The 23,290-nt window shown below is 34.9% G+C and overlaps 2 pseudogenes; both read right to left on the bottom strand.

Annotated features, from left to right (window-relative positions):
* Nucleotides 1-14,189: 14,189 nt before the first annotated feature.
* LOC149534078 (subtilisin-like protease 4 pseudogene) lies at nt 14,190-16,382 on the bottom strand (annotated as a pseudogene).
* Nucleotides 16,383-20,505: 4,123 nt separating this feature from the next.
* LOC149534077 (subtilisin-like protease pseudogene) lies at nt 20,506-22,815 on the bottom strand (annotated as a pseudogene).
* Nucleotides 22,816-23,290: the final 475 nt, after the last annotated feature.

Raw genomic sequence — 23,290 nt, 5'->3', positions numbered from 1 at the left:
ATCTTTCCTCAAGATGGGCCTTCAAATTGTTGATGTATTCCTCCACTTTGGCTTGCACTAAATTGTTTTGGGAAACAAACTTGTTCATTTATTCCCCAAGGTTATCCTTAGCATTTTTAATAGATACCAAGGCACCTAGCATTTCATTTGTTTCTTCCTTTGAGAGAGCTTTATTAGAACACTTGTTTCTCTTATTAATTCTCTCCCTTATCAAAATGGATGAAAATATCCAATAATGTTGATTTCTAGTTACAAAAATCATGACCAAAGTATGTCAAGCTTCAAAATCTAAATTATTTTTTAGGTTTTTACTTAAAACTCATATGGGTAACATAACATAATGCTAACCTCTATTACTATAAAACCATCCAATTTTTTTCATAATAATGATAGTCATTAACTATATTCTATTCACACTTTTTTAACTGTTAATTGTTTATTCTAATCATTGTTGTCAACCTATGGTGCACATTGATAATTTTATGAGTTTCATAAATGTGTAGTTAATATTGTTATTCTTATCGATCCTCTATGTACACAAAATGTTCTTAGTATATGGGAAGTTGAAATATGTAAGAAAAACTATTTGATGTTTGATATGGTAGAATGTGTATTTGGACTCCTATATTTGATGATACAATGCTATACTAATGTCTTGTGGTGATGGTAAGTCATTCTACATGTAATATATTAGAAAGGTGTCAAGCATAGGAAGCTAGTAGATGTAGGAAATAGCATCAAAATTCCTTATTATAGATTCCTTTATATTTCTTAGGATAAGAAATTGGTGAATTATGGTTTAGGTGTTATTATAAATGATTTGTGAATGTCGACTATCCTAGTTTTTAGCCCATCAAAGTTTGGTGATTAAAGTTACAATTTTATATTTGCTTTTGAATAATTTGCGTTTTATTAGTAATTTTTAAATTTATTAATGCTATGGCTCATTGTTAAAAATGTTGTGGACTAGTCAATAGAATGCTTCATGTTGATGTTTCTATATGTATAATTAATAATCAATCTTTCGATTTGGGATTTAGATTTTTGGTACGAGGTAAAATAGATCAACATGAGAGGACATTGAAATGAATATTATAAGGAATGGTACTATATGTGTTCAATTTTTTCTTGCCTTATTTTGATATGTTTGTATAGCTAGAAGTAGAAGAATGAGCATTTACTCGGGTATTTACAAAGTGTCAGGACAGTGTACACTATGGAAGCACAATTAGAAGAGGAGGAAAAATTATAACAAATTTTTTCACTCACCTCAAATCAAAGATGGATGTCTCAAATATTAGTTTATTTAAATAAATTTTAGTATAATGTTCTACTATAAATTCACAACCTCTCAATTATATTAGGACCAAAATCCTTACAACATCTAGGTGATCTTGTGATTTTGTAAAATAACTTATCCAAACTTAAACATATTTGATTTTCAATTTATTAATAACAATATCGCAAAGTCAAAGGAGACCCTCCCTAAGTATTTTAATCTTCGAACAAAATCTAAAACTCCAAGTTGTAGGAAAAAGCAAAGGCAAGCTTTTGATTGTAGAGTTGAGTGAAGCAAAATAGAGGCTATGGAAAGGGGAAAAAAAGAGAATGTCCAAATTACAAAGAAATAATGACTAATTCTAAAGTTGCAAGTGAAGAAGAGGTGAATAGTCTAGAAATAGAGGAGGATGGTGAGAGCAATTACTTTGGTGGGTCGGTTGAGAAAATGTTCCAACCACTAAGAATATGACCTTCCCCTATTTTAATCCATTCAGAGGAAGTTAAAGAAAGTATGCAGACAAGTGAAGATGAGAATGCCAAGTGAAGATTTCTGGGAAGATTGTACTGATAAATTAGAAGTGAAAAGAAGAAGTTTATCCAAATTTACCATTTCCCAAATTATCCTTTTTCAATTAAAGTTGGGAATAGATATTATAGATATAGAGGAGGCTGAGATAGACATTTCAACTTTCGAAGAAATTGAACTTGCAAACCTTGTCATAGATTGGGATTCTATGGAAGAAGATGATATTCTTCAAAAACCAACTAATGTGATTGAAAAGACAAAGTCTTGGTTGAAATTGAAAAAGGGAACCTGTGCTAGCGTCAGGGTTGATTTTTTTTCTAATATTGGTTTCCCTACTACAGGTAGTAGAAGGTCATCAAGAATTTCTAAGAAAAAGTTTCACAATCATCCCCTTGTGCAAAAAACCTATTCCAGTAGAAAGACCAAAATGTTAACTCCATCAAGCCCTCACCAAGTTATTCAAGTTGACAATGAGAAAGAAAAAGATCAACGTGAAGAACTCATTGATAATAGCCAGAGGGTTCAAATGATTGTGGGTTCATCTCCTCCAAGGCTACAGACTGTAACTACTTTGGAAGGGGTTGTTGGATCACAACAGGATGTTGTATCTCCTAACTAGCTTGTGGCCTCGATGAATAGGGAAACAAGTTTAGTTCTACTATCTTTTCTTGTTGATGATATTGTGAGTAAGTACACTAATAAGGCTTCCAAACCCAAAATGACCAAAAACATTACTCGGATAACTTTTGATAGTGCAACTAGGAGGAGCATTGCTGAGGTAGCTACTTATAATCATAAAGAGGGAGCTAAAAAATTGCATTTGAGAAATTTTGAAGTTACGCACATAGATTTAGAGGTAATGAACTATGAGACAAAGGAACACTGGAGAGAGGTGTTCACAAAATAAATTGTGTTGCAATCACAAAAAGAAGGAATTGAGAAGAAAAGGCTAAAAGCCAAAAATAATGCAATGGCTGAATATATAAACTCATTGAAGGAACAAAGTTTAGTTCTTGGTAATCAATCACAAATTACCTTCGATTCCAATGCCCCTGAAAATCAATAGCTATTAGAGGATTTGAAGAAAGGAAAAATGATGATGTTTGTAGTATCTAGTTGGATGAGCCTCGTAATGAGCCAAGTTGCCAAAGTCATGAGAAATTTGCATGAGATTGCTTCCCTAGCAGGGGTTGCTCTTGATGAATCTTATGTTCAATCTGGGACATGGAAAGCATAAGTTGAAAAATTATTAGCCATGGTGTCTCAACTAGTGGAAGTAGAAGAGTTTGGACCAGAGAAATTCCTTGAAGAAAACTCATTGCAACATGTATATGCAAGTCTGATTCAAGTTTTGAGGAAAAACATTGCTAGAGAGAGTCCAACTATACTTCTGGGATTTCAAGGCATTTTTGGAGTAAGTAGGAAAATATTTCTAGTCCATTGGTTCACCTCTACCTAACCTCCTTAAAGAAGGAGGCTTTCATGTAGAGACAATGGTCAAGCAACATGAAGAATGTATGAAGTCTATAAAAGACAAAATTGATCTTACATCGTTTGACTTCTCCAAAGTGGCCAAGAGTGAAGTGATGTTAGGAACCTACACCTTGCAACTACCAAGTTACTTGGACACTATAAATAAAATGAAGCTAGACAAGGATATTTGGAAAAACCACCTTCAAAGCATCAATAATCTGAACACGATCACCATGACTAAATTTATGAATGCATTTAGGATATGGAAGCTAGTGTGTGGGTAGGGTGATGGTGAAGATGTTGAAGACAATGAGGAGGAAACCACTTGACCAATCAATGGCTATTTTATGCTTTTTGTTAAATTTTCTTGAAATTTTTTTTAGTTATGATTTCTATCAGTTAAATTTTGGGTATGTGTACCCTATTTTTAATGTTGGTTTTCATAACTACTTCTAACTATCCAAGAATCAAGTTTTTAGGGAGATTCTTGGATAGCTTTTTATTTAAGTTTAAAACATAGTAGTGCTATGGGTTGGCATTTTTTGATGGATATCATGTTGTGACCAATTTCCTAAAGGCTTTAGTGTTATGAAAATTCTCTAAGTTTCTCTAATATCATATATGAATAGTATTGTTCCTTTTGAAAGGAAATGGTTGAATGTTCAAAGATGTAAGCTTTATATTAGTTCATTATTGATTTTGTATTGAATTAGTATTGAATTATTGAACAATTCATTATTTGCTAGATATTTCTCCCCTCGTGGTGATTGTATTTTAAGTTTGTTTATTTTCTAGAATGTGATTCATAGAGAAACTGTGTGTTCTCTTCTTTGTATGCATTTATTTTTTAGCATATTGTTATTAATTATATTTTTCACCCTATCCAAGAGTATATGGGAAGCCTTATTAATTTCAAGTTAAAAATAATCTTCTTTTGAAAAGTGGTTTTGATTAAAAATCCAATAAGGGAGTTGAACCTTACTTAAATTCAAAGAGGAATTGTGAATGTAAAATTTCCTCAACTATTGGGAAGTTTTATTTGACTTATGAACTTGGGCATAGAATCTTTTATTATTTTTATGTAAATTAAAAGAAAAATTTGTTCACAAAGAAATACGAAGAGATGGACACTACTAATCTATTTGAAAATGGAGACTCCAATGAATTTAATGCAACAATTGTGGATTTAATGGAAAAGAATAGAACTCTAGTTGAAGAGATCATAAATGTTAAAATAGAGCAAGAATAACAAGCCATATTACTATGTGAGGTGACTAAACAAAAAAAGAAAGATATGGAGGAAAAAGTCATGATTGAATATGAAAAAAGAATTTTGACTAGCAGACTTGAAGATAAATCATTAGGGTCAACTAGGATTGCTAACATGCAATTAGAAACTTTGGGTCACATAATGAAGGTAAACCATGAACTGAACGCCAAAGACATTGACATAATAAAAATGAAGTTGTAGAATGAACACTTGAGCAATGATCTGAAAAGGGAAAAGGATTTTTTTGAAAGATTCAATAAACCAAATGAAGCTATCAAATCTAACAATGATACATCTGGACTAAGGTACACAAGTACTAAAGAAGGAGAATCATCCAAAAGTGTTGAAGAAAGAGGTAACAAAGGCAAGAACTCAAAACCTACTTGTCACAATTGTGGTAAGAAAGGACATACTACCAATGTGTGCAGGAGAAAGACTATAAATTAGAATGTTAAGCAGAAGAGCATGGGTCACTACCATAAGTGCAACAAACAAGGTCATCAAGCACATGAATTCAGAACCAAGACCATGGACACTCAAAGATTTGAAGGATACTATTATAACTGTCAAAAAAATGGTCATAGAGCTTTTCAGTGTAGATCCAAACCCATGTGGTCATCAAACAAGAAAATAGAGGTAAAGAACAATGGTAACTCTTATAATTGGGATTATAATACAAGGTATAGTTGTTACTAATGTCAAGAGTATGGACATGTTCATAAGAACTGTATTAAAACACACTTCAAGAGTGACTACAAAAGGTGGTTGAGTCAAACCACATGTTTTTGTTGTTTGAAGACTCGTCACATCAGTCGATATTATCCAACAAGATCAAAGGCACCAAGTTGTGAGTCTACCAAAGGCAAAGGCAAGGCATGCATTGAAAATGTTAGAAATGAGATGAACAAGACATGGAAGAGAAAGGAGGATTACAAAACATAAAGTATAGATGGGATCACTTTGCCCAATGGGTCAGGTGATCACACCTCATCAAACTAAAAAATCAAGAGGTATCTGGGATTGATATTTAAAATGTTATACAATACATCAGTTCCAAGGACCTAACTCTAAAAAGATTACATATGCATGAATAAAGATGTAAAGTGTTATTAGAAATCAAGGAAAAATCTTTAAGTTTTGTCAATTTTTCATGTTACTGCCAAGCATGAAAAGTCTCCTATGGATGATAAGTAAAATATTTGTCAATGTCAAGCTAACAAAATTGGTTGGTTCAGACCGAGCTCATAATGATTGCCGAATGAATGGAAAGACATGTTGATGTCGAGTGAGCCATAAATCATTTGATGTCAAGCTTACAGCTATGTAAGCACTTAACACTAATCATAGTGTTTTTGAGGGATATTATGGTCAATTTCTTCTTATTTAACATCATTTAAATTTTAGAAAGAAAGTGAAGAGCTAAAGGAAATCTGGAGAATACCATCTAAAATGCTTGTAGAAGATTTGAATGACTATTCGACACTATTTCATCATGATTTGTAATGTGTTTATTGTATGCTAAGTTATACAGTTTATAATTTCATAAACCCTAGATTTATGTGATGGTGTCTAGTTCTTCAAAAGAAAAGGGTCTAGAGGGAAAAGAGGTCTTAAATGTTTAGTTAACTAGCAATTCCATTAAATAACCTATTTTCAAGGCTATTGTAGATATGGCATATAAATAGGATTGCTCTGATGCATTGTCTATGATACAACCATGAGTTTTAATGATTCAAGATGTTAGAAATTGTTATACTTATAAGATTGGAAGTATATGTGACATGGAAATTAGAGAAGAGTATGGAAGACTATGTGAAAATGGAGCTTTTAAGGAACAATACAACATTGTTGAGAAGAAAGGGTTAACTCATGTGCTAGATTTCCCAAATGTTTCCAAAACTAAATGGATTAGGATTGTCTTAAGAAAAATTCATGATAGGCCAGTATGGATAGAGAATGGGTCGATTAAAATTTTAAAAAAAATTATTCATGGGGTAACAGGGTATCTGACCCTAGATAAGCCAAAAACTATGAGAAGTGAGTCAAAGGAAGTTATTGAAAAGAACATAGGAACCGTATGGAACAAAAGGGGTATGACCATTGATACAATCACAAATCCCCTAATAGATTTTGTATTGAGGGTAATAGAACATAAGTTTTATTAGTCAAGAAGATTAAATAGTGTACCTTGAATTATAGTGGACATGGCCTAAAAAATTGTCAAGAAAGATCATAATTATGATCCTGTCAAGTTACAGTTACAACAATTAATTGAAAACCTAGGAGCAATAAGGAAAATAAAGAGTTCTCAATACAAATTTGGATATATTTTGATATGTATTCTATTCTATGTGTAGAATACATTTCCAACATTTGGCAAGGTTGAATGGAAGACAAATAGATCAATTGCAATATAGACAGGAGAGTTCATTGAACAATTAGGAAATAACTTTGAGTTAGTAATGGCTAGTTATCTTGAAGATTTCAAACAATCTATGAAGAAGAGATTAATGATTCCAGTCTCATTAGTGGAGAAACATTATGATGATGTTTGCTTCCTGGTTGACACTCATCATTCATATGTACAAGAAACAATTCCTAGAGTGAGATGGCTAAGGTTATTAGGATATGAGATAAATGTTGATGAGGCCTCTATAGAAATCACACCATTACTTGCAGAAGAAGTGAAAAAAGAAGCCAAAACATTTAATAACTATGAATAGGCCAAATCTAAAATCACTATGGACTTGAAGACTACATCTGTAATAAAGAAGAAGAATAAATTGGTGAAGAAACTAAAATAAAAATTTGGTTAAGGAGCTGAGGAAGACGATGAAGAAGAAGAAGAAGAAGAAGAAGAAGATAGATACGTTCAAACACCACTAGCTCTAACAAAAGGTCAAGGAGAGGATTAGCAGGAAGAGGAGATAGAAATTCCAAAAGGTGTGGAGGGAGAAGAAGTCAAGGAAGCACCTAATCCTATTGACAAAAAGAAAAGAAAGGAAAAGACACCTGTAGTGACAAGACCAAAGAAGGTTGCAAAACCTAATCAACCAAAAACAACAACACCTACCACAAGGGCTAGTACAAGAGTAACTACACAGAAGGCTAAAGAGATAGCTAAACCTAAAGAGAAAGAAGGTGGATCACAAAAACGACCAAGAAGAAACTATGTTACTCAGGCTAAATCTGATAAGGAGAAGATTGAATCTGATGACAATAGCCGATTCCAAGAGGTGAGTCATAGTCCCTCCTTGGACTTAGATAAATTATGTGTGAACATTAGAAACAATGCTGACTTGTCAAGTTTCTCTCACATTGATTTTGATAACCTTGGAAAGACTGAGAATATTAAAGTAGAGGAGACAATAAATGCCATGACGGCTACTTTTAAGAAAACTCTTCTAGAAATTTCCAACTCCATCCCTAAGAGTTTATATGATAGAGTTGAGTAGAAATGGCACTATTCTTTAGACATAGAGAAGAAAATTAGGAAGATGAACCTCACTCAAGTTATGCCAAAACTTAGTAATGCAAAAATGTCTAAAGCCATAAATAAATATGCTATGATATTTGTATCTAAGTATAGGTAGGTCATTTAGAATAATATAGAACAAGATAGATGATGTTGTAAAGAAGTCAAAACAAATGTGGAAGATTACATATGGACTAGAAATAGTCAAAGATGATGAACAAGAACCTATTGAGGTAGAAGATGATGAAGAGGATAACAATGAAGAAGGTACATTTCAGGGAGGCACTGATATGAATATAGATGATAAAACAAAAAATAAGCAAGAGAAACAATGAGAACACAATGTACAAGATACAAAAATGCCAAGTTCTAACCCTCCATAAGTGTAAGTACTACAACTATCATAGTGAAGGATGTTTCTGATCCTACTAATGAGAACATCAATCCCCTAATAGAAGAATATTTGAAAAGGACACTTGACTAATCCACGCTACAAGCCAAATTATGTCACAAGGATATATTGGTAAGTGTAGATGAAATTCAGAAGTTAGAATTTATGACTGTAGGAGAGGAAGTTAAAACACAAGACACACCTATAGTCACTCCTCAAGTGATAAGTGTACAACCTTCACTGCACTTAGTTGTATATCAAAGGAAGGATAGAACAAGATGCACTATTAGTACACCCATGGAAAGCACTCTAGTCTCACAAAATGTTCAAGGACCTAAAAAGGACAAGGTTGAGATAGTTGGACAAGATAAGGTGGAAACACCAGTCAATAATGGGACACTAAGTCAAATAGGTCAAATAGATGTGCCTGCACCTCTAGCACAAGTTCAAGGTGCAATTAATATCGAAAAGGTAGAAAAGGACAATCTTGAAGAGACAAATGCATCACCCAAGCCAAAGGAACTCAAAGTACTTTGAGCATTGATAATATTTCCAGAATCAGGAACTCCTTCCAGTCAAACTCTTTAGAGGCTGAGCATAGATGCAATACTTTTGCAATTTTTAGTGGCAAGTCCTAGCTCATCAAAGGAAAAAGAGGTAATAACTTATGGAGATGTTAGTCAAGATGAAGAAATTGGATTACAAAAGTGTGATTATGCAGCAATAACAATTGAGCAGATGGGTATACCTCAAGAGGCCCTAGCAAGAAAGAAACACCAAGAACTGCTCAAAAGGGAGCATACCCAGAAGCAAGCTTTGATTGAGATCAAAGAAATTTTATTAGATGCATTCATTCTACCTACTCAAGATGAAACAAATCCAATCATTGAACAATTGACCAACATAGTTGAAAGAGTAAGTGATACAGACCTAGATACTAATGAAAAATTATTAGAATGGTCTGAGAAGAAGTTTCAAACTAAAGTGAGTGAGAAGATATCTAGTAAAATAGCACTAACACAATTTGCATTGGCTACTAAGATAGAAAGTGTAAATAATGTATTAGAGAACATTTTGTCCTTGTACACCAAATTGTGTAGTCCTACACTCTTCACACAAGAGATAAGGAATCACATCCTGAGCTTAGAAATTCACATGCAGTCATTTGGAGCCAAATTGTTCATGACTCTAGCTCAAAGTGAGAAACATTTCAAGACCCTCTTGCAAACCCAAAGTTAGTTAGCAACACTACAAGCAGATGAAGCCAACATAAGGGCTAAACCAATTAGCATCCAGTCGACATTGACTCCTCACATGGAGATTTTACACAAGGAGCCAGGCTATGCAGAAACACTTACCAAGAAAGACCCCAATATTTCTACATTAGAGGCTTAGTACACCTTGCTACCGAGCTATCCATCCAAATTAAGTCTTTGGAGGTAGCTTGTGATAATTGGGATGTAACTCTTAAAATTATTCTTAAGGTCCATAAATCTTTTTTGGACAAAAACACTATTAGTGTATAACCCGTTGACATCAGTGTCAAAAAGGGGGAGTAAGAGCTGAGGGTGAGCATAAAGAAAGAAATAAAGAGAAGAGCAAGAATTGGGGAGTAAGAGAAAGCAAGCAGAGAGAAAGAGTATTAGTTGAGGCAAACCTACTTAGCAGGAGAAAGAATTTGAAGATTTTGATATAGAATAAAGTACAAAATAGATCAAACAACTCAAGGGAAGTTATAAGGGTATGTGCAGGATCATGGTGTGCCAAAAAGTGGCAATCTGAAAAATATGTAGTTCTGAAATGCCTCAAAGAATTTCAAAATCTATTCCAACTTTTTTCCCACCCATCCTGATACTAAATGAAAATAGTTAATACCTTTATAATTCCTACTATATCTTTCGATACCAATCTTATATGGTCATCTTTAAAACATCTCAAAAATGTGTTTTTTGCATGTTCTTATGTGTTTTTTACTTCAAGCATGTAGCTGACATCTTTTTTAAACCAAAATTTGATGTAATGAAAAGGGTTTCTTAAGAATGTTCTTAGCTTTTCATAAATGTAAGGTTTGTCAAATTACGAGTTTAGTAAGTAATTATTACTTATTTTCTAATGGAGTTAGCTGCAAAGTGTTGATTGACATACTAGTTGAAAAATAGCTATAACTTTCAAACCTTATAAGTTTGTGAAATCCAAAAGATGCATCACATTCTATGCTTCAACTAGTATAAGAAAAAAAAAAAACTTAATTTTGATTTTTTTTGAACTAGTTAAGGTGGTCAGACACGGGAGTTTTTTAATTCTGAAAATAGTATAGTAGAAAATTCATAATTAATTATTTATTTGGAATAAAAATTCCCAAAAATATGTGTCACATCTAGGCATGAGTCTAATTTTTATATCTAAAATTATATTTAAAAATATTATCATTTCATTATGATTAAGGTGGTCAGACATACACCTACTTTTTATTTTTGCCCTAAAATTTTTGTAGTACTGCATTAAAATCCAAACTTTTGGCCAATCAAATATTTTTTTCTCTAGATAAGGCCTTGTATTTTAGAAACTAGATTCAATTTTCTACAGATTATTTTCTTACAACTTTTTGATATAAAGTCTAGAACCACTTTAAAATTATGTGGCAAGTTGACATAACCCTGATTTGTTGGTTTTTCACTGCCACTTAAGGCCATAGTTCGGTACACCATGATCTTGCACATACCCATAATATTTTGAGGTATAAGTCATGTTGTAAACATTTTGATATTTTGAAAATGTGTGTAGAAGCCGAATAAGAGTTCATTTTATGCTCATAAGAATAAAGAGTATTAATGTATGACCAAGTGTTTTTGACACTCATGTCAAAGGGGGAGATTGTTAATCTTAGATTGGTATTGAATAATGAGTGTCTATAGACTTAATTTATTTACTTACTTCATGCCAAACAAGTAATATATGCCAAGAAAAACATGTAAATTTAGTGCATGTCGAGTAAATAGCGAGTGTCAAGTCGCTCAGGAGCCGAGTAGATAGTATACGCCAAGTGATTCAGGAGCCGAGAAAGAAGTACATGATGAGTAATTCAGATTTTGAGTGATAGCATTGAAGTCATAGTATGTGTCGAGTACTAGGGGTTTCAGATGACACGTAACATAGTTTTTCATAGTTGTTTATATTGGCACAAACAACTATGTCAACCATTTTTGGGCTGACCTAAGTATTGAATTATGATATTTGGTTATAAGGATGAATCTCAATTAGGAATCCCTATGTATTGCATGCACCCAATCAGGTAAAGGGAAGGTTTAAGCTACACTATGGATGAATCACAACTATTGATTCATACGTAACCCTAAGTCACCTAGGTCTTCTTAAGGAGGATGAACCCTAAACTTCATGTGTGTGAGTAGGGGAATGAATGAATAATCAAGGAGAGTTTTGAATGCATAAACCAAGACATTCATGGTGACCAAGGTATTATGATTTGAATTGCAAAATCAATTAAAGGAGAATAGAGAAAGGAAATAGTGAATAATAGAGAAACATCTGATCAAGAAGAACCAAGTACATAGTAGAATAGAGGTGATATATCATCAAGCATCAGAGTGCTAACTACAGGATCATTGCTAAGACATTCTAACAGGTGAATTAGTTAAATCTCTTTATAAAGTAGTCCTAAGAGGCTGTATTGAAATCCTCTAACAAAGTGCTTACATAATTGGGAGTTAAAGTCCTTTAACTAGGAACACTTCTAATAGGGTGTTGAAATCCTTTAACAAGGTAAGACCTAATAGTCTTTGTAAGCCTTTGATAGGGTAGACCTTTCACAAGGTAGATGATGTTTCATGATCAAACATTGTAACCTTCATTAGATACACTTTATTACTACAGTAGTGAAGATTTGTGGGTGTCATCCCCAACCCAATTTTACCCTCTCATTGGAGGGTTTCTAAGTAATCATATCTTGTGTCATGAATGTGTGAATGCTTACTTACATGCTTTAGATATATATTCTTTACATGGTATTTCAATTTACTTATTCTTTACAACTTTTCACTCTTTTGAAGTGAGCCATGTTAGGAGCCAACCCTATTAAAGGCTACAAAATACACTATTAGGTGTGACCTTGTTAAATGATTTGAATGACCCTATTAGGAGTTGCCTGGATAAAGGTCTTAAGACACTTCAATCTAGAAATGCCACCTTGCTAGAGGATTTACAAAATGAATGTTAAGTCAACTCTGTTAAGATATTTCTTCACTGCTACAATTGTTAAAGAGTCACAATGATTGACTTGATTAATCAAGCAACTGATTTGTAGATTTAGATCATTTTTTTGGCTTATCCTCTAAGTCCTCCTTGATCAGAATAATCTTTGTAGCTCTTTGGATGTTGTGCTCTTAATTAGATATCCTTCTTTATTCACATCTTAAATTTTTCCACAACTCGACCTTTCATATATATGAAATCCATTGTCAAGTCGGCTCTAATACCTTTAAAAATAAGCAATAGATATCCAGTAAGTTGACTTACATAAACAACACAATAAACAAAACTATTCTATTGTAGGTTAGCTAAAATTAAAATTGGGTCACTCAATTACCACTGAGTTCCTTGGTAACCGACCTTACTTGGCTTACACTGAACCCCTTTGGTAACCAACTTGACTCAGTTAACACTAAAATCCTTCAATGATTGATCTAGCTTAGTTTGCACTTGATCACTTAACTTGGCTTCTTCTGAACTTGTGCTTGGCTGATAGTGGAGTCATTAGAGCTCAGTGACTACTAGTAGTGCTCGTTTAGAGTGTAACATTTGTGTAACATCAATGACAATATACAATTTAATAACTATTTTCAACAACATTATCAAGTATAATTTCTCAATGAATTAGATGATATTTTCTCATAGTAATCAACAATAGATTAAGGGACAACTAAAGTTAAGCTCTTGTGTCTATTATATCCTATATCTTGATGACATTTGAGTAGACTAGTAAACAATCTTAAAATAGTTAATAGCATATTTAAAAACATGTAGAGCACCAAGGATATATAAAAACAAATAGTTTTTGCATTCACAAAATGAATATAAGCATTGAAGTGAATGAAAAGTTTCCATTTGTGATAAGGAAAACACACTAGTTTGCATTCTAAACAAAATATAAGAACATTAGTGAAAAGAAAAGAATGTTTCCATTTCCAATAAGCAAAGAAAAGAAATTTGGTTTTTTTATTGGAAAAGGAAGAAATGGACTCTTATCATTTTTGTTATGCATATAATCTTAATACTACATTTGTAAATTTATGAAAAATAATAAATCAATTTTAAAAAAAATTATGAAATATAGTACAAATTAAAATAATTGTCATTTAGTGCGTTGGTGGTGCAAGTACAATGTTTTTATGCCCACTAAATTTTACACATCACACTTTGATAAAGATATATGATCCTATGTTTTATAGTCTAAAACTTGTGTCATAAATCTTAGATCCCAAATTTTTTAACCTCATATGAAATAAATTTAGTGTTAACAAATAAGAAAGAAAGTTACTTAATATTTAGAAAATGAAAATTTTAGATTTCTTCTAAATGTTATCTAAAATATGGATATTCAAAATATACACAATTAATATTTTTTAAAAATTAAAAAATTCACATCGACTATATTTTTGCAAAATTTATCCAATGTTTTAATTGAATCTTAAATAGTTCACTTATATTAATATGAATATGAGACCTCGAATTCGAAGATAGTCATTGACATCACTAATCAGTTTGTCCTCCACGAGACTGCCATAGGGCTTCTTACGCTATAACCATGAGCGCTTGAAACCCACCTAATTGAGCCTTGGGAGAAGCCCGATTTCGAAGGATCAAATGCTTTTGCTACAAATGTGATGCTATAATTCCTTTTCTCCATCGCTGCCCCAAACGATAAGAAAGTTGGATTCACACTCACATCGACTCCCCTGGGCGGATCAATTTTGACGGTGTACTTGGACTCCGCAGCTCCAACATTAGTCACAACTCTTCTCAAGGTGACAGAACTTGTTTCATTTAAAACAAGAGGAAAAGACGGATAATTGAGGTTACCCGAAAGAGTGCTTTCATGATTCGAAGGGCACACAACATTCTTGTTTAGGATCAAGCGAAGTTGGGATTCTGTGTAATTTAGCCCGCAAAGATAAGGAATATAATCTTTAGGGCTAAGGTCATAAACAAGGCCTGGATTGGCTGCTCTTTCGGGATTTATGTGCCCAGCACCCATAGCAAAAATATCTGCGGGCATGAAATTCTTTCCACCATCAAGAATTGGCCCGCCCTTCTTATCCAAGTAATCTGCAGTAGTAACAAGTGCGGACTTAATGTCTGTCGGGCTCCATTCCAGGTGAGCATTTTAAAGCAAAGCAGCCACCCTGCTCACATGTGGAGTGGCCATTGATGTACCGTACAAGATATTGAAACTTACTGTTTGCTTATCTTCAGGGAGGCCCGAAGCACTCTGATTTGAAGGCCAAGCTGCAATTATGGCAAATCCAGGAGCTATTACGTCGGGCTTCATACTTTTTGGGCTTATTAGGTTGGGTCCATGCGACAAAAATGATGCCATCATCGACGCTGAAATATTGTTGGCGGCGCCCAAGACAGTGCCCTCGGACTGAATAGCCTCCTTAGGGTTCTTAGTAGAATTTATATAGGCCGCCAAGGCAAGTCCTACCTTAAACCCAAGGGATGTCGATGGCAAAAGCTGAGGGAACAATATGAATTCCTCCCCAGTAAGATTATCATTAACGAATATGATGCCGACACCTCTGGCCTCTCGAGTAGCTTCTCCCTGCTACAATGGAGAACCAAGACTGCCTGGCGAGCACACCACCAGCTTTCCTCTTATAAGACGTGAATCCAGAGAACCATCCCTGCACAAATCCGTCTCCATGAGCCTCAATTCTTTCGTTTGGTGCACCATCATCATACATGGTGCACCGTTAGAGAGATATGAGGGCTCCTACGACCCTTCATTTCCCATCGTGCAACTCACAAAAATGCTCCTTTCCATGGCGTGAAAGGCACTGATTACAAGCTCGTCCAAATAAAATGCAAATGGCTCGCCACCAAGAGAGATAGAGAGCATGTCCACACCGTCGAAAATGGTGCCGTCCATCCCCGCTAGAACATTAGATTCTAAGCAATCCAACCCCATGCAAACCTTGTAGACAGCAACATGAGCACCCGACACCATTCCCTGCGTGGTTCCTTGAGCGTTGCCAAAGAGTCCAGCCCTTGCAACAGGGCTCCTAGCCACAGTGGAGGCAGTATGAGTGCGGTGTCCCACTGAGTCTCTCATCGTTCCTTCCCTCGTGAAATTTCTCACCCTGATCAGATTGTTGTTGCAACTTGACTTATATAAATCAAGCAAAGTCTGGCAGATTCCTTTCCAGCGAGAAGGCACGGCATCGATGTTGGTGTCTGGCTTGAACGAAGGGCTCTCCGGCCACACACCCGTGTCTAGTAATCCAATTATGATGCCCTTGCTCATGTTAGAGCTTTTCCACATGCCATGGCTTGGTTCGAGGCCCATAAACCTGGCAGAATATGTTGTCTACAAGTGCACCACCTTATCAGGAGTCGCGTGCACAAAACTTGGGATCTTTCTCATCACCTCAAGTTTTGATCTTGTTAACCACGCAGCGAATCCAATCATGACATTCTCATACACATGCACTAGATTTGCATCTCCATTTGCTGCTTTTGCTTTGTGTAGGAACGACGAATACCACATTTTCAGCTCGTCAAGGCTCTGTGGGCTTTCTTCTGGTTGCGCCACACGGATGATATAGATCTGTGACTCTTCGCTTGCCTCTACGAGAACATCTGGGTGGTACATAGTTATCATGATCGCCATGGATACAAAGAATAACTTCATCACGTATTCAGAAAATGATCTTCTTGCCAAAATGCCCATGTTTGCTAGGATCGGGAGAAATTAACTGGAAAGTATAAGATTCCAAGGTGAACCTCTGGTATTTTTCTGCAAAATAAACTAGAATTGTAGCCATAACACACTAGCCTTGTCTAGGTCATCGACTTCCAGTTTGGGCTACGACTTTTGGTTGGCAGATTATTGGCTACTAAAGTATCTTCTCTTTTCTTCATGTACATTTATTGGCAGATTAAAAACATTCAGAGTGGCACAAAGCATATTTAAGAAGCTGGGAATAGTTTATTATTATTATATTTATATTTTGTAAATACAATTTACATAGTAAAGATGTAGAGATTTCGATTTTATTCAAAAATTAGTATTAAATTTTTATTTTTTTAAAAGGCCTATAGTGAAAAAAAAGAAAATAATTGCTCTTATACTTTATTGTATGATGAATGATAATGTGATCAAGTATGCTTCTTAATAATTTATAATTGCCTCTTAATATGACACAAATAAGTTGAATAGGAAAAATATGTATTTTTCAAATTAGTTATATGTAATAAATTTACATGTTTAATGTTTTGAATATCTTAGATATTATATAATTAATCATATATATTAATTTAGATAATATATAATCTAGTAACAATGAGTATCACACATAAAAGAAATCTATTGAAATTTATTGAATATAAACATCTTAATTAGAATATTATATTATTATTATTATTACTATATATATTATAATATTACTTATAGTATTATTATTATTGCAAACATTATATTATAATTACTATATTAATATTATTATATTCATAATCTAGTATCAATAAATTCATCATCATTAATATGGTAATAAATCTTAAGGTTTGAAATAGACCTTTTGAACATGACAGTATTCATTTTAAATTAAATGACTTGATAAGTTTCTGATTAGGGAGGAAATAAATGTTCAAGGCACCTTGAAATCCTTTTACAATCAAGTTGTGACCTCAAGATTTGGAATCCTATTAAAACGAATAGATAAATAGATAAAACCATTGGGTTTCAATATTGCATCCAAAACCATCATTATGAATTGCCACAAAAGATTAATCATCAAAATGCTACGTGAAACTATGGCATTTTGAATAGCTCCCCAAACCAACATGGGTTTAACTAGGATCCCACAACAAGATTAGGTTTTAATGGCCCATAAAACCATTACAAGGTTTTGAAAAGTTCATGAAACTTTCACTATGAGCCTCATGAGATTAATAAAATAATATTAAAAAATAACAAAAATTAGATTTTGATTTATTAAGGGATCCAAAACTATATTGGGGTTTTCAAAGTTACCACAAGCCATCAAGTTGGGTTTTGAAATGGCTCCCAAAATTAATCTAAAGTCTAGATCAAAGTTGATCATCCAAAATGTCTACAACTTTCCCAACAAACCCTTATCCACATGTATAGGATTGGATCCCAAATTAATATACGGACTAAAAAAAATCACTAGAAGGGAGAATATAATTTTTTTCCACCTAGCATTCCAATAGTTGTGTGGTGCAATGAGTATCCGAGGGTACTCTTGTTGGAGGTAAACTAGATCCTTGTAGATAACCACATAGTGGAAATACAATTCAAAAGCAAGATATGTTACAAATCATAACACTTTATTCATAAATACAATTGTTTACATGCAATATGCCTAGCTATAAGGCCTTTCGAGTTAGGGCCAAATACAACAACAATTAAAAAATAGTTTTGCAAGATCCCACAAGATCCAACTCACAGTCGTAATACTAGCTAGTCTAGTTCCACACTCTATTAGGAAACCCAAAGGAAATATCAACTTGTGCTCGCAAGCCCACCAAGAAATCTCCTAGTTCAGCAAGCCTCAACTACTAGCCCTTCAAGGTTTGCTCATAAAATTCATCCTCTTTTTCAAGCTGGATGAATATACCACACTACCTTAAGACTCCAAAAACCACCCCTTACTTATACCCAACTAAGCCACAAGTTATCCTATCCCATTAAAAATTAAAATAAACCCTAATATTAAATATTTTTATAAGCCACAATTCTGCTAAATTATTAGAAGATTATTAGTACAATATTAGTACAATCTTGTACTAATATTAACTTCTTCTTTTCACTTCTAATTTATCAGTACAATCTTCTAATAAATTTGGATTCTCACAGGTATCTGCTAAATTATTTTTATAAGCCACAATTCTGCTAATTTATTAACCAATTGAAAGCCTCTCTTGCATAGGTTATTGATACTATGTATTTTATTCTAAACCATTATTGCATAGAAGATTCCAATTTTTTGAGTTAAACCTTTAAACCAACAAGAATCCTAAAAGGTAGGGTCATAACTCAAAAGGAGTTATGAAATGCTAGAGTAAATAGAAAAACAACCATAAGGATTAAATAACCAAACATGAGAGGTGAAGTCATCCATTTTGATCCTCCAAGAATAAAGCTCCACCTAGATCTTCAACATGTTGGGATTGATGCACATAAGGTTCACCCATTAACCATTAATCTATTAATCAAAAACTATACTAGCATAAAAATGCTTGCAATAATTAAGCAGATCTGAATCGTCAAATCCTTCCATCAAGAAACTTTCTCTAAGCCAAGAATCTTCAAAGAATCTAATCCATTTGCAATAATCGGCTACATTAGCATAAAGTTTTAATTAAGGCTAGGGTTGATGTCAATTGAGTTTATGTTAAAAAATACATTAAGTTCAAGTTATTATTCAAGATAGGGTTTAGTTATGGTTAGGATTGATGTTTTGGTTAACTTATTATTAGCATTCAATTATGGCTATATTAGGGTTATATTTAAGATAAGGTTATGCATAAGATTAATACTACCTTATCATTAAAGATATTATTTTAGGTCAATACTTGAAGTTAATGTTAAGGATGATATTGTCAACTAAACTATTAACATGATTGAATTATAATTTAGCTAGACATCTAATAGTAGTTATAATAAAAAAGTATATCTAGCCTTAAATAAACCCTACAACTAAATTGAGTTTAAATTATAATAATTAATTGCAAAGCATTATTTTCCCTTTTATGCCCATTTTGGCTTAAAGGGTTGGCTATCCTTTTGCCTCATTTTAGTTATTTATGTGATTATTTTAATAATATATACATAAACATATAATCAATTATATAACTCCATTATATTTTAATAAAATAAACTAAAATTGTAAACAAATAATTGTTGATAATTAATAGATTTTTCTTTTGAATAATTGATTTTGTAAATAAATTACTTTTTATATCGACTATTTTTAATACCATTTTAAGGACATGCAAAAGTCAATAAGAATTTTATGATTAATCTAAGACAATCTAAAATTGGATAAATAAATTTGAAAAAATAAAATTAATGATATTTTAAAGGAATAGAAGACTATGATTTTTAATTAATGTTACTATTCTAAAATTATTCTTTTGACTTAAATCTCATTTAAGCTCCTATTTGAGTCCATATAGCAATTTACTTAATCATAATTATAACTATAAACTATACCTAACATTAATTGTAAATTTTGAGGGTAATAACAGAAGTATTAATACAAATAACTGAAATAATAACTAAGAGTGTCACTTTTATAATAAAATCCGTTTTCCCAAAACCGATTGATTAAGACAACAAAATATTCTAATGTGTGGAGAACTTTCCTATGATTTATAATCATATTCCTAAAATTAAAACAATAATATGATATTTTTCTTATTGTAGTCAAACTCTCTATAAATTAGAACAATTTATGTTACATGTTAGAAATATCTAAATATGTTGTTGATCTTGCAAATAAAATTACATTTTCAATTTATGAAATATTTTTTTATATGCTCATATATTTATTCTAAAATAATATTTTTAATAATAATTCCGTTAATTGAAATTTGTTTAAAATTTGTACCTTTTATTTAAGAATGGAATTGTAACATCTAATATATTAGCTAGCATGCTAATATGTTTGAATTAGATATAACAATTGACCTTTTGAATTGGATGGCTTGTTTTTATTGCTGACAGAAAAAACTGAGCCAGTCACGAGCTGGTCCTGAATTCGATTACATAAATGGATATGGACATGAGACCTCCTGACTCAAAAATGGTTATTGTCATCGCATGTAATTTAGCTTGTGTCCCAGATGACGGAAACAGGGCTTCTTACGCTGTAACCATGAGCGCCGCTTGAAACCCACGTAATTGAGCCTTGCGAGAACCTTGATCTCATAGGATTAGTTTTGTTTGCTGAAAATGTGACGCTATAACTCTTCTTCTCCATCACTGCCCCAAACGATAAAGACGTTGGATTCACAATCATGTCAACCCCTCTGGGAGGAACAATGTTCACGGTGTACATGGATTGGGCAGTCCCGACATTCGTTACGGTTCTTGTCAAGGTGACAGAATAATTTAGGTTATTGAAAACCAGAGAGAAGGATGGATAATTGAGATTACCCGGAAGAGTGCTACTTTCATTATTGGAAGGGCACGCAATATTCTTGCTTAAGATGACCTGAATCTGCGATTCTGTGTAGTTCAGCCCACAGAGATAAGGAACATAATCTTTGGCGCTAAGGTCATATATAAGACCCGGATCGGCAGCTCTTTCGGGGTTTATATGTCCAGCGCCCGTAGCAAATATATCTGCCGGTGCGAAATTGTTTCCACCGTCAAGAATCGGCCCGCCATTCTTATCGAGGTGCTCTGCAGTTTTAATAAGCGCAGACTTAATGGCCGCGGGAGTCCATTCCGGGTGAACGGCTTTGAGCAGAGCAGCAACCCCGCTGACATGCGGAGTGGCCATTGACGTGCCGTACAAGATGTTGAACATCACTCTTCTGTCATCTTCACTGCTATCATGAGGATCTGGACTGAGATCCGAAGGCCAAGCTGCTATGACGGCAAATCCAGGGGCGATCAGGTCGGGTTTCAGAATTTCGGGGCTGACCGTGTTGGGCCCGCGGGATGAAAATGAGGCCACTGCGGGCGCCGAGATATTGTTGGCGTCGCCGAAGACAGTGCCTTGGAACTCAATAGCCGCCGTGGGGGTATTTGTAGAATTCATATAGGCTGCCAGGGCAAGTGCTGCCTTATTACCAAGCGTTGTTGACGGCAAGACAGGAGCGTACAATCGAATTTCCTCGTCATCGTTAACGAATATCACGCCCGCCCCTCCGGCCTCTCGAACGGCTTGACCCTGCTCCACTAGATCGCCAGGTCCGCCTCTTATGCACACCACGAGCTTTCCTTTTACTACATCTCGGTTGAGAAATTGACCCCCACAGGTATCTACCTGAACAAGGCTCAGTTCATTGGTCTGGTCGTGGCCCATGCCGTTGAAGAGTGACTCGCCGTACAGAACTGTTCCGTCTCCGAGCTTGAGATTCGCGACGAAATGTCTGTCCATGGAACTCGCGCCGACGGTCATGATCCAAGGCGCGCCGTTGTAAAGATACGACGGCTCCGTCGGCCCCTCGTTTCCTGCTGCGCAGCTCACAAAGATGCCCCTTTCCATCGCTCGGAAGGCCCCGATGGCGATCTCGTCCTCGTAAAACGGAATAGCGCCGCTGCCGAGAGAGAGCGAGAGCACGTCCACGCCCTCAGATATGGCGGCGTCCATCGCCGCCAGAACATCTGATGTCCTACATCCCCCCTCCTTGCAAACCTTGTAAACGGCGATGTGAGCACCCGGCGCCATTCCCTGCGCGGTTCCTTGAGAACTGCCAAAGAGTCCCGCATTTGCAACGAGGCTCCCCGCGGCAGTGGATGCAGTGTGAGTGCCGTGTCCGTCCAAGTCCCTCGCCGTCTTATCCTCGGTGTAAATTCTCGCTCCGATGAGTTTGTTGTTGCAACTGGACGCATTGAAATCTGTTGTGGTCTCGCAGACTCCTTTCCACCGAGAAGGGACAGCACCGGTATTGAGGTCTGGCTGAAACGAAGGGCTCTCCGGCCACACGCCACTGTCCAGCACGCCAATTATGGTGCCCTTGCCCGCGTTAGATCTCGGCCAGAGTCCCTTGCTTGAATCCAGGCCCAGAAACTTTGCAGAATATGTTGTCTGCAAGTGCAGCATTCTATCAGGATACGCATCCACGAAACCTGGGATCTCTCGCATCGCCTCAATTTCTGATTTTGTTAGTCGGGCGGAAAATCCAGTCATGACATTCTCATACGCGTGCAGTAGATTTTGACTAGAACTTCCTCCTCGCTCTTCTTCCGCTGCTTCTTTGGGCAAAAACGATGAATACCACATCCTCAGCTCCTCAACGCTATGTGGACTTATGTCCGGCTGCTCCACACGAACGATATAGATCCGCGATTCCTCGCTTTCCTCTGCAAAAACATCTGGATCGGACATAAGTATTACGGTCGCTATTATCACGAACAGGAGCTTCTTCATCTGTCCATTAAACGATCTTCTCGCCAGAATGCCCATCTTAGATGATGCCCAGAGATATTCAACCCAATGGATAACAATGCGATCTAGGTCTCTGTTAGTTATGCACCTCAAAAGCTTCCAGCGGTGTAAAATGCCAAATGTTTGAATCAGTAATCTTGTTATAACACACCAACCTTCCTATGGGCATCCCCTCACAGTTTGGGCTACGATATTAGCTGGCTTCGTAACAAGTTTTACAGATTCTCTCGCCATACATGTCCCTGACCAATTTTCTTTGCCAACTTTCCTAACTTTACAGTACCTATTATCTCTGCATTAACACGCGCCATTTTACGAGATCGTCTTATCTTTCGTTTTTGCGTTTTTGTTATTCCCACAATATCCTAGAATTCGTGGAATGTCCTCTTTTTCTGATATTTTCTTCGTTTTCGATTTAACAACATTGTTCTTCTAATACTTTGGAATATATTTATTCTTCCCTTATTTAGAGATATATTTGAAGGGAAATAAA

The sequence above is a fragment of the Cupressus sempervirens genome, chromosome 10 (genome assembly GCF_028749045.1).
Source record: "Cupressus sempervirens isolate cs-2001-9-10 chromosome 10, ASM2874904v1, whole genome shotgun sequence".
NCBI classification, from domain to species: domain Eukaryota; kingdom Viridiplantae; phylum Streptophyta; class Pinopsida; order Cupressales; family Cupressaceae; genus Cupressus; species Cupressus sempervirens.
Note: the sequence above shows the minus strand (reverse complement) of the source record. Positions and strands in the feature narration are given on the sequence as shown.